The following is a 13,088-nucleotide window of genomic DNA, read 5'->3' as shown; positions in this document are numbered from 1 at the left end:
GTTCAAATAATTTTACACTAGAGTTGAAATAGCTCTATAATCTAGTACAAATAATTTTACACTAGAGTTGAACTAGCTCTATAAGCTACTTCAAATATTTTTACACTAGAGTTGAACTAGCTCTATAAGCTAGTTCAAATAATTTTACACCAGAGTTAAACTAGCTTTATAAGGTTGTACAAATAATTTTACACTAGAGTTGAACTAGCTCTCTAGTCTAGTACAAATAATTTTACACTAGAGTTGAACTAGCTCTGTAAGCTACTTCAAATAATTTTACAGTAGAGTTGAACTAGCTCTATAAGCTAGTTCAAATAATTTTACACTAGAGTTGAACTAGCTCTATAAGCTTGTACAAATAATTTTACACTAGAGTTGACCTAGCTTTATAAGCTAGTTCAAATAATTTTACACTAGAATTGAACTAGCTCTATAAGCTTGTACAAATAATTTTACACTAGAGTTGAACTAGCTGTATAGCCTAGTACAAATAATTTTACACTAGAGTTGAACTAGCTCTATAAGCTAGTTCAAATAATTTTACACTAGAGTTGAAATAGCTCTATAATCTAGTACAAATAATTTTACACTAGAGTTGAACTAGCTCTATAAGCTACTTCAAATATTTTTACACTAGAGTTGAACTAGCTCTATAAGCTAGTTCAAATAATTTTACACTATAGTTGACCTAGCTCTATAAGCTAGTTCAAATAATTTAACACTAGAGTTGAACTAGCTCTATAATTTAGTTCAAATAATTTTACAGTAGAGTTGAACTAGCTCTATAAGCTTGTACAAATAATTTTACACTAGAGTTGAACTTACTCTATAGGCTAGTACAAATAATTTTACACTAGAGTTGAACTAGCTCTATAAGCTAGTTCAAATAATTTTACACTAGAGTTGAAATAGCTCTATAATCTAGTACAAATAATTTTACACTAGAGTTGAACTAGCTCTATAAGCTACTTCAAATATTTTTACACTAGAGTTGAAATAGCTCTATAAGCTAGTTCAAATAATTTTACACCAGAGTTAAACTAGCTTTATAAGGTTGTACAAATAATTTTACACTAGAGTTGAACTAGCTCTCTAAGCTACTTCAAATAATTTTACACTAGAGTTGACCTAGCTCTATAAGCTAGTTCAAATAATTTTACACTAGAGTTGAACTAGCTCTTTAAGCTTGTACAAATAATTTTACACTAGAGTTGAACTTACTCTATAGGCTAGTACAAATAATTTTACACTAGAGTTGAACTAGCTCTATAAGCTAGTTCAAATAATTTTACACTAGAGTTGAAATAGCACTATAATCTAGTACAAATAATTTTACACTAGAGTTGAACTAGATCTATAAGCTACTTCAAATATTTTTACACTAGAGTTGAACTAGCTCTATAATTTAGTTCAAATAATTTTACACTAGAGTTGAACTAGCTCGATAGCCTAGTACAAATAATTTTACACTAGAGTTGAACTAGCTCTATATGCTTGTACAAATAATTATACACTAGAGTTGAACTAGCTCTATAGCCTAGTACAAATAATTTTACACTAGAGTTGAACTAGCTCTATAAGCTTGTACAAATAATTTTAAAGTAGAGTTAAACTAGCTCTATAATCGAGTACAAATAATTTTACACTAGAGTTGAACTAGCTCTATAAGCTACTTCAAATAATTTTACACTAGAGTTGACCTAGCTCTATAAGCTAGTTCAAATAATTTTACACTAGAGTTGAACTAGCTCTATAAGCTTGTACAAATAATTTTACACTAGAGTTGAACTTGCTCTATAGGCTAGTACAAACAATTTTACACTAGAGTTGAACTAGCTCTATAAGCTAGTTCAAATAATTTTAAAGTAGAGTTGAACTAGCTCTATAATCGAGTACAAATAATTTTACACTAGAGTTGAACTAGCTCTCTAAGCTACTTCAAATAATTTTACACTAGAGTTGACCTAGCTCTATAAGCTAGTTCAAATAATTTTACACTAGAGTTGAACTAGCTCTATAAGCTTGTACAAATAATTTTACACTAGAGTTGAACTTACTCTATAGGCTAGTACAAATAATTTTACACTAGAGTTGAACTAGCTCTATAAGCTAGTTCAAATAATTTTACACTAGAGTTGAAATAGCTCTATAATCTAGTACAAATAATTTTACACTAGAGTTGAACTAGCTCTATAAGCTAGTTCAAATAATTTTACACTATAGTTGACCTAGCTCTATAAGCTAGTTCAAATAATTTAACACTAGAGTTGAACTAGCTCTATAATTTAGTTCAAATAATTTTACAGTAGAGTTGAACTAGCTCTATAAGCTTGTACAAATAATTTTACACTAGAGTTGAACTTACTCTATAGGCTAGTACAAATAATTTTACACTAGAGTTGAACTAGCTCTATAAGCTAGTTCAAATAATTTTACACTAGAGTTGAAATAGCTCTATAATCTAGTACAAATAATTTTACACTAGAGTTGAACTAGCTCTATAAGCTACTTCAAATATTTTTACACTAGAGTTGAAATAGCTCTATAAGCTAGTTCAAATAATTTTACACCAGAGTTAAACTAGCTTTATAAGGTTGTACAAATAATTTTACACTAGAGTTGAACTAGCTCTCTAAGCTACTTCAAATAATTTTACACTAGAGTTGACCTAGCTCTATAAGCTAGTTCAAATAATTTTACACTAGAGTTGAACTAGCTCCTTAAGCTTGTACAAATAATTTTACACTAGAGTTGAACTTACTCTATAGGCTAGTACAAATAATTTTACACTAGAGTTGAACTAGCTCTATAAGCTAGTTCAAATAATTTTACACTAGAGTTGAAATAGCACTATAATCTAGTACAAATAATTTTACACTAGAGTTGAACTAGATCTATAAGCTACTTCAAATATTTTTACACTAGAGTTGAACTAGATCTATAATTTAGTTCAAATAATTTTACACTAGAGTTGAACTAGCTCGATAGCCTAGTACAAATAATTTTACACTAGAGTTGAACTAGCTCTATATGCTTGTACAAATAATTATACACTAGAGTTGAACTAGCTCTATAGCCTAGTACAAATAATTTTACACTAGAGTTGAACTAGCTCTATAAGCTTGTACAAATAATTTTAAAGTAGAGTTAAACTAGCTCTATAATCGAGTACAAATAATTTTACACTAGAGTTGAACTAGCTCTATAAGCTACTTCAAATAATTTTACACTAGAGTTGACCTAGCTCTATAAGCTAGTTCAAATAATTTTACACTAGAGTTGAACTAGCTCTATAAGCTTGTACAAATAATTTTACACTAGAGTTGAACTTGCTCTATAGGCTAGTACAAACAATTTTACACTAGAGTTGAACTAGCTCTATAAGCTAGTTCAAATAATTTTAAAGTAGAGTTGAACTAGCTCTATAATCGAGTACAAATAATTTTACACTAGAGTTGAACTAGCTCTCTAAGCTACTTCAAATAATTTTACACTAGAGTTGACCTAGCTCTATAAGCTAGTTCAAATAATTTTACACTAGAGTTGAACTAGCTCTATAAGCTTGTACAAATAATTTTACACTAGAGTTGAACTTACTCTATAGGCTAGTACAAATAATTTTACACTAGAGTTGAACTAGCTCTATAAGCTAGTTCAAATAATTTTACACTAGAGTTGAAATAGCTCTATAATCTAGTACAAATAATTTTACACTAGAGTTGAACTAGCTCTATAAGCTAGTTCAAATAATTTTACACCAGAGTTAAACTAGCTTTATAAGGTTGTACAAATAATTTTACACTAGAGTTGAACTAGCTCTATAGTCTAGTACAAATAATTTTACACTAGAGTTGAACTAGCTCTGAAGCTACTTCAAATAATTTTACAGTAGAGTTGAACTAGCTCTATAAGCTAGTTCAAATAATTTTACACTAGAGTTGAACTAGCTCTATAAGCTTGTACAAATAATTTTACACGAGAGTTGACCTTGCTCTATAGGCTAGTACAAATAGTTTTACACTAGAGTTGAACTACCTCTATAAGCTAGTTCAAATAATTTTACACTAGAGTTGAACTAGCTCTATAATTTAGTTCAAATAATTTTACACTATTGTTGAACTAGCTCTATAGCCTAGTACAAATATTTTTACACTAGAGTTGAACTAGCTCTATAAGCTTGTACAAATAATTTTACACTAGAGTTGAACTAGCTCTATAGCCTAGTACAAATAATTTTACACTAGAGTTGAACTAGCTCTATAAGCTTGTACAAATAATTTTACAGTAGAGTTGAACTAGCTCTATAATCGAGTACAAATAATTTTACACTAGAGTTGAACTAGCTCTATAAACTTGTACAAATAATTTTACACTAGAGTTGAACTAGATCTATAAACTTGTACAAATAATTTTACACTAGAGTTGAACTTGCTCTATAGGCTAGTACAAATAATTTTACTCTAGAGTTGAACTAGCTCTATAAGCTAGTTCAAATAATTTTACACTAGAGTTGAACTAGCTGTATAATCTAGTTCAAATAGTTTTACACTAGAGTTGAACTAGCTCTATAAGCTTCTTCAAATAATTTTACACTAGAGTTGACCTAGCTCTATAAGCTAGTTCAAATAATTTTACACTAGAGTTGAACTAGCTCTATAAGCTTGTACAAATAATTTTACACTAGAGTTGAACTTGCTCTATAGGTAGTACAAATAATTTTACACTAGAGTTAAACTAGCTCTATAAGCTAGTTCAAATAATTTTACACTAGAGTTGAACTAGCTCTATAATCTAGTACAAATAATTTTACACTAGAGTTGAACTAGCTCTATAAGCTACTTCAAATATTTTTACACTAGAGTTGAACTAGCTCTATAAGCTAGTTCAAATAATTTTACACCAGAGTTAAACTAGCTTTATAAGGTTGTACAAATAATTTTACAGTAGAGCTGAACTAGCTCTATAGTCTAGTACAAATAATTTTACACTAGAGTTGAACTAGCTCTGTAAGCTACTTCAAATAAGTTTACACTAGAGTTGAACTAGCTCTATAAGCTAGTTCAAATAATTTTACGCTAGAGTTGAACTAGCTCTATAAGCTTGTACAAATAATTTTACACTAGAGTTGAACTTGCTCTATAGGCTAGTACAAATAATTTTACACTAGAGTTGAACTAGCTCTATAAGCTAGTTCGAATAATTTTACTCTAGAGTTGAACTAGCTCTAAAATTTAGTTCAAATAATTTTACACTAGAGTTGAACTAGCTCTATAGCCTAGTACAAATAATTTTACACTAGAGTTGAACTAGCTCTATAAGCTTGTACAAATAATTTTACACTAGAGTTGAACTAGCTCTATAGCCTAGTACAAATAATTTTACACTAGAGTTGAACTAGCTCTATAAGCTTGTACAAATAGTTTTACAGTAGAGTTGAACTAGCTCTATAATCGAGTACAAATAATTTTACACTAGTGTTGAACTAGCTCTATAAGCTACTTCAAATAATTTTACACTAGAGTTGACCTAGCTCTATAAGCTAGTTGAAATAATTTTACACTAGAGTTGAACTAGCTCTATAAGCTTGTACAAATAATTTTACACTAGAGTTGACCTAGCTTTATAAGCTAGTTCAAATAATTTTACACTATAGTTGAACTAGCTCTATAAGCTTGTACAAATAATTTTACACTAGAGTTGAACTAGCTCTATAGGCTAGTACAAATAATTTTACACTAGAGTTGAACTAGCTCTATAAGCTAGTTCAAATAATTTTACACTAGAGTTGAAATAGCTCTATAATCTAGTACAAATAATTTTACACTAGAGTTGAACTAGCTCTATAAGCTACTTCAAATATTTTTACACTAGAGTTGAACTAGCTCTATAAGCTAGTTCAAATAATTTTACACCAGAGTTAAACTAGCTTTATAAGGTTGTACAAATAATTTTACACTAGAGTTGAACTAGCTCTATAGTCTAGTACAAATAATTTTACACTAGAGTTGAACTAGCTCTGTAAGCTACTTCAAATAATTTTACAGTAGAGTTGAACTAGCTCTATAAGCTAGTTCAAAAAATTTTACACTAGAGTTGAACTAGCTCTATAAGCTTGTACAAATAATTTTACACTAGAGTTGACCTAGCTTTATAAGCTAGTTCAAATAATTTTACACTAGAATTGAACTAGCTCTATAAGCTTGTACAAATAATTTTACACTAGAGTTGAACTAGCTGTATAGCCTAGTACAAATAATTTTACACTAGAGTTGAACTAGCTCTATAAGCTAGTTCAAATAATTTTACACTAGAGTTGAAATAGCTCTATAATCTAGTACAAATAATTTTACACTAGAGTTGAACTAGCTCTATAAGCTACTTCAAATATTTTTACACTAGAGTTGAACTAGCTCTATAAGCTAGTTCAAATAATTTTACACCAGAGATAAACTAGCTTTATAAGGTTGTACAAATAATTTTACACTAGAGTTGAACTAGCTCTATAGTCTAGTACAAATAATTTTACACTAGAGTTGAACTAGCTCTGTAAGCTACTTCAAATAATTTTACAGTAGAGTTGAACTAGCTCTATAAGCTAGTTCAAATAATTTTACACTAGAGTTGAACTAGCTCTATAAGCTTGTACAAATAATTTTACACTAGAGTTGACCTAGCTTTATAAGCTAGTTCAAATAATTTTACACTAGAATTGAACTAGCTCTATAAGCTTGTACAAATAATTTTACACTAGAGTTGAACTAGCTGTATAGCCTAGTACAAATAATTTTACACTAGAGTTGAACTAGCTCTATAAGCTAGTTCAAATAATTTTACACTAGAGTTGAAATAGCTCTATAATCTAGTACAAATAATTTTACACTAGAGTTGAACTAGCTCTATAAGCTACTTCAAATATTTTTACACTAGAGTTGAACTAGCTCTATAAGCTAGTTCAAATAATTTTACACCAGAGATAAACTAGCTTTATAAGGTTGTACAAATAATTTTACACTAGAGTTGAACTAGCTCTATAGTCTAGTACAAATAATTTTACACTAGAGTTGAACTAGCTCTGTAAGCTACTTCAAATAATTTTACAGTAGAGTTGAACTAGCTCTATAAGCTAGTTCAAATAATTTTACACTAGAGTTGAACTAGCTCTATAAGCTTGTACAAATAATTTTACACTAGAGTTGACCTTGCTCTATAGGCTAGTACAAATAGTTTTACACTAGAGTTGAACTAGCTCTATAAGCTAGTTCAAATAATTTTACACTAGAGTTGAACTAGCTCTATAATTTAGTTCAAATAATTTTACACTATTGTTGAACTAGCTCTATAGCCTAGTACAAATATTTTTACACTAGAGTTGAACTAGCTCTATAAGCTTGTACAAATAATTTTACACTAGTGTTGAACTAGCTCTATAGCCTAGTACGAATAATTTTACACTAGAGTTGAACTAGCTCTATAAGCTTGTACAAATAATTTTACAGTAGAGTTGAACTAGCTCTATAATCGAGTACAAATAATTTTACACTAGAGTTGAACTAGCTCTATAAACTACTTCAAATAATTTTACACTAGAGTTGACCTAGCTCTATAAGCTAGTTCAAATAATTTTACACTAGAGTTGAACTAGCTCTATAAACTTGTAAAAATAATTTTACACTAGAGTTGAACTTGCTCTATAGGCTAGTACAAATAATTTTACTCTAGAGTTGAACTAGCTCTATAAGCTAGTTCAAATAATTTTACACTAGAGTTGAACTAGCTGTATAATCTAGTTCAAATAATTTTACACTAGAGTTAAACTAGCTCTATAAGCTTCTTCAAATAATTTTACACTAGAGTTGACCTAGCTCTATAAGCTAGTTCAAATAATTTTACACTTGAGTTGAACTAGCTCTATAAGCTTGTACAAATAATTTTACACTAGAGTTGAACTTGCTCTATAGGCTAGTACAAATAATTTTACACTAGAGTTGAACTAGCTCTATAAGCTAGTTCGAATAATTTTACTCTAGAGTTGAACTAGCTCTATAATTTTGTTCAAATAATTTTACACTAGAGTTGAACTAGCTCTATAGCCTAGTACAAATAATTTTACACTAGAGTTGAACTAGCTCTATAAGCTTGTACAAATAATTTTACACTAGAGTTGAACTAACTCTATAGCCTAGTACAAATAATTTTACACTAGAGTTGAACTAGCTCTATAAGCTTGTACAAATAGTTTTATAGTAGAGTTGAACTAGCTCTATAATCGAGTACAAATAATTTTACACTAGAGTTGAACTAGCTCTATAAACTACTTCAAATAATTTTACACTAGAGTTGACCTAGCTCTATAAGCTAGTTCAAATAATTTTACACTAGAGTTGAACTAGCTCTATAAGCTTGTACAAAAAATTTTACACTAGAGTTGAACTTGCTCTATAGGCTAGTCAAAATAATTTTACACTAGAGTTGAACTAGCTCTATAAGCTAGTTCAAATAATTTTACACTAGAGCGGAACTAGCTGTATAATCTAGTTCAAATAATTTTACACTAGAGTTGAACTAGCTCTATAAGCTTCTTCAAATAATTTTACACTAGAGTTGACCTAGCTCTATAAGCTAGTTCAAATAATTTTACACTAGAGTTGAACTAGCTCTATATGCTTGTACAAATAATTTTACACTAGAGTTGAACTAGCTCTATAGCCTAGTACAAATAATTTTACACTAGAGTTGAACTAGCTCTATAAGCTTGTACAAATAATTTTAAAGTAGAGTTAAACTAGCTCTATAATCGAGTACAAATAATTTTACACTAGAGTTGAACTTGCTCTATAGGCTACTTCAAATATTTTTACACTAGAGTTGAACTAGCTCTATAAGCTAGTTCAAATAATTTTACACCAGAGTTAAACTAGCTTTATAAGGTTGTACAAATAATTTTACACTAGAGTTGAACTAGCTCTATAGTCTAGTACAAATAATTTTACACTAGAGTTGAACTAGCTCTGTAAGCTACTTCAAATAATTTTACAGTAGAGTTGAACTAGCTCTATAAGCTAGTTCAAATAATTTTACACTAGAGTTGAACTAGCTCTATAAGCTTGTACAAATAATTTTACACTAGAGTTGACCTTGCTCTATAGGCTAGTACAAATAGTTTTACACTAGAGTTGAACTAGCTCTATAAGCTAGTTCAAATAATTTTACACTAGAGTTGAACTAGCTCTATAATTTAGTTCAAATAATTTTACACTATTGTTGAACTAGCTCTATAGCCTAGTACAAATATTTTTACACTAGAGTTGAACTAGCTCTATAAGCTTGTACAAATAATTTTACACTAGAGTTGAACTAGCTCTATAGCCTAGTACGAATAATTTTACACTAGAGTTGAACTAGCTCTATAAGCTTGTACAAATAATTTTACAGTAGAGTTGAACTAGCTCTATAATCGAGTACAAATAATTTTACACTAGAGTTGAACTAGCTCTATAAACTACTTCAAATAATTTTACACTAGAGTTGACCTAGCTCTATAAGCTAGTTCAAATAATTTTACACTAGAGTTGAACTAGCTCTATAAACTTGTAAAAATAATTTTACACTAGAGTTGAACTTGCTCTATAGGCTAGTACAAATAATTTTACTCTAGAGTTGAACTAGCTCTATAAGCTAGTTCAAATAATTTTACACTAGAGTTGAACTAGCTGTATAATCTAGTTCAAATAATTTTACACTAGAGTTAAACTAGCTCTATAAGCTTCTTCAAATAATTTTACACTAGAGTTGACCTAGCTCTATAAGCTAGTTCAAATAATTTTACACTTGAGTTGAACTAGCTCTATAAGCTTGTACAAATAATTTTACACTAGAGTTGAACTTGCTCTATAGGCTAGTACAAATAATTTTACACTAGAGTTGAACTAGCTCTATAAGCTAGTTCGAATAATTTTACTCTAGAGTTGAACTAGCTCTATAATTTAGTTCAAATAATTTTACACTAGAGTTGAACTAGCTCTATAGCCTAGTACAAATAATTTTACACTAGAGTTGAACTAGCTCTATAAGCTTGTACAAATAATTTTACACTAGAGTTGAACTAGCTCTATAGCCTAGTACAAATAATTTTACACTAGAGTTGAACTAGCTCTATAAGCTTGTACAAATAGTTTTATAGTAGAGTTGAACCAGCTCTATAATCGAGTACAAATAATTTTACACTAGAGTTGAACTAGCTCTATAAACTACTTCAAATAATTTTACACTAGAGTTGACCTAGCTCTATAAGCTAGTTCAAATAATTTTACACTAGAGTTGAACTAGCTCTATAAGCTTGTACAAAAAAATTTACACTAGAGTTGAACTTGCTCTATAGGCTAGTCAAAATAATTTTACACTAGAGTTGAACTAGCTCTATAAGCTAGTTCAAATAATTTTACACTAGAGCGGAACTAGCTGTATAATCTAGTTAAAATAATTTTACACTAGAGTTGAACTAGCTCTATAAGCTTCTTCAAATAATTTTACACTAGAGTTGACCTAGCTCTATAAGCTAGTTCAAATAATTTTACACTAGATTTGAACTAGCTCTATATGCTTGTACAAATAATTTTACACTAGAGTTGAACTAGCTCTATAGCCTAGTACAAATAATTTTACACTAGAGTTGAACTAGCTCTATAAGCTTGTACAAATAATTTTAAAGTAGAGTTAAACTAGCTCTATAATCGAGTACAAATAATTTTACACTAGAGTTGAACTAGCTCTATAAGCTACTTCAAATAATTTTACACTAGAGTTGACCTAGCTCTATAAGCTAGTTCAAATAATTTTACACTAGAGTTGAACTAGCTCTATAAGCTTGTACAAATAATTTTACACTAGAGTTGAACTTGCTCTATAGGCTAGTACAAACAATTTTACACTAGAGTTGAACTAGCTCTATAAGCTAGTTCAAATAATTTTAAAGTAGAGTTGAACTAGCTCTATAATCGAGTACAAATAATTTTACAGTAGAGTTGAACTAGCTCTCTAAGCTACTTCAAATAATTTTACACTAGAGTTGACCTAGCTCTATAAGCTAGTTCAAATAATTTTACACTAGAGTTGAACTAGCTCTATAAGCTTGTACAAATAATTTTACACTAGAGTTGAACTTACTCTATAGGCTAGTACAAATAATTTTACACTAGAGTTGAACTAGCTCTATAAGCTAGTTCAAATAATTTTACACTAGAGTTGAAATAGCTCTATAATCTAGTACAAATAATTTTACACTAGAGTTGAACTAGCTCTATAAGCTACTTCAAATATTTTTACACTAGAGTTGAAATAGCTCTATAAGCTAGTTCAAATAATTTTACACCAGAGTTAAACTAGCTTTATAAGGTTGTACAAATAATTTTACACTAGAGTTGAACTAGCTCTATAGTCTAGTACAAATAATTTTACACTAGAGTTGAACTAGCTCTGTAAGCTACTTCAAATAATTTTACAGTAGAGTTGAACTAGCTCTATAAGCTAGTTCAAATAATTTTACACTAGAGTTGAACTAGCTCTATAAGCTTGTACAAATAATTTTACACGAGAGTTGACCTTGCTCTATAGGCTAGTACAAATAGTTTTACACTAGAGTTGAACTACCTCTATAAGCTAGTTCAAATAATTTTACACTAGAGTTGAACTAGCTCTATAATTTAGTTCAAATAATTTTACACTATTGTTGAACTAGCTCTATAGCCTAGTACAAATATTTTTACACTAGAGTTGAACTAGCTCTATAAGCTTGTACAAATAATTTTACACTAGAGTTGAACTAGCTCTATAGCCTAGTACAAATAATTTTACACTAGAGTTGAACTAGCTCTATAAGCTTGTACAAATAATTTTACAGTAGAGTTGAACTAGCTCTATAATCGAGTACAAATAATTTTACACTAGAGTTGAACTAGCTCTATAAACTTGTACAAATAATTTTACACTAGAGTTGAACTAGATCTATAAACTTGTACAAATAATTTTACACTAGAGTTGAAATTGCTCTATAGGCTAGTAAAAATAATTTTACTCTAGAGTTGAACTAGCTCTATAAGCTAGTTCAAATAATTTTACACTAGAGTTGAACTAGCTGTATAATCTAGTTCAAATAGTTTTACACTAGAGTTGAACTAGCTCTATAAGCTTCTTCAAATAATTTTACACTAGAGTTGACCTAGCTCTATAAGCTAGTTCAAATAATTTTACACTAGAGTTGAACTAGCTCTATAAGCTTGTACAAATAATTTTACAGTAGAGTTGAACTTGCTCTATAGGTAGTACAAATAATTTTACACTAGAGTTGAACTAGCTCTATAAGCTGGTTCAAATAATTTTACACTAGAGTTGAACTAGCTCTATAATCTAGTACAAATAATTTTACACTAGAGTTGAACTAGCTCTATAATCTAGTACAAATAATTTTACACTAGAGTTGAACTAGCTCTATAAGCTAATTCAAATATTTTTACACTAGAGTTGAACTAGCTCTATAAGCTAGTTCAAATAATTTTACACCAGAGTTAAACTAGCTTTATAAGGTTGTACAAATAATTTTACAGTAGAGCTGAACTAGCTCTATAGTCTAGTACAAATAATTTTACACTAGAGTTGAACTAGCTCTGTAAGCTACTTCAAATAATTTTACACTAGAGTTGAACTAGCTCTATAAGCTAGTTCAAATAATTTTACGCTAGAGTTGAACTAGCTCTATAAGCTTGTACAAATAATTTTAAAGTAGAGTTGAACTAGCTCTATAATCGAGTACAAATAAATTTACACTAGAGTTGAACTAGCTCTATAAGCTACTTCAAATAATTTTACACTAGAGTTGACCTAGCTCTATAAGCTAGTACAAATAATTTTACACTAGAGTTGAACTAGCTCTATAAGCTTGTACAAATAATTTTACACTAGAGTTGAACTTGCTCTATAGGCTAGTACAAATAATTTTACACTAGAGTTGAACTAGCTCTATAAGCTAGTTCAAATAATTTTACAGTAGAGTTGAACTAGCTCTATAATCGAGTACAAATAATTTTACACTAGAG

This window comes from Aegilops tauschii, chromosome 5 (assembly GCF_002575655.3).
Source record: "Aegilops tauschii subsp. strangulata cultivar AL8/78 chromosome 5, Aet v6.0, whole genome shotgun sequence".
Taxonomy (NCBI): Eukaryota; Viridiplantae; Streptophyta; class Magnoliopsida; order Poales; family Poaceae; genus Aegilops; species Aegilops tauschii.
This window is presented reverse-complemented; position numbering follows the sequence as displayed.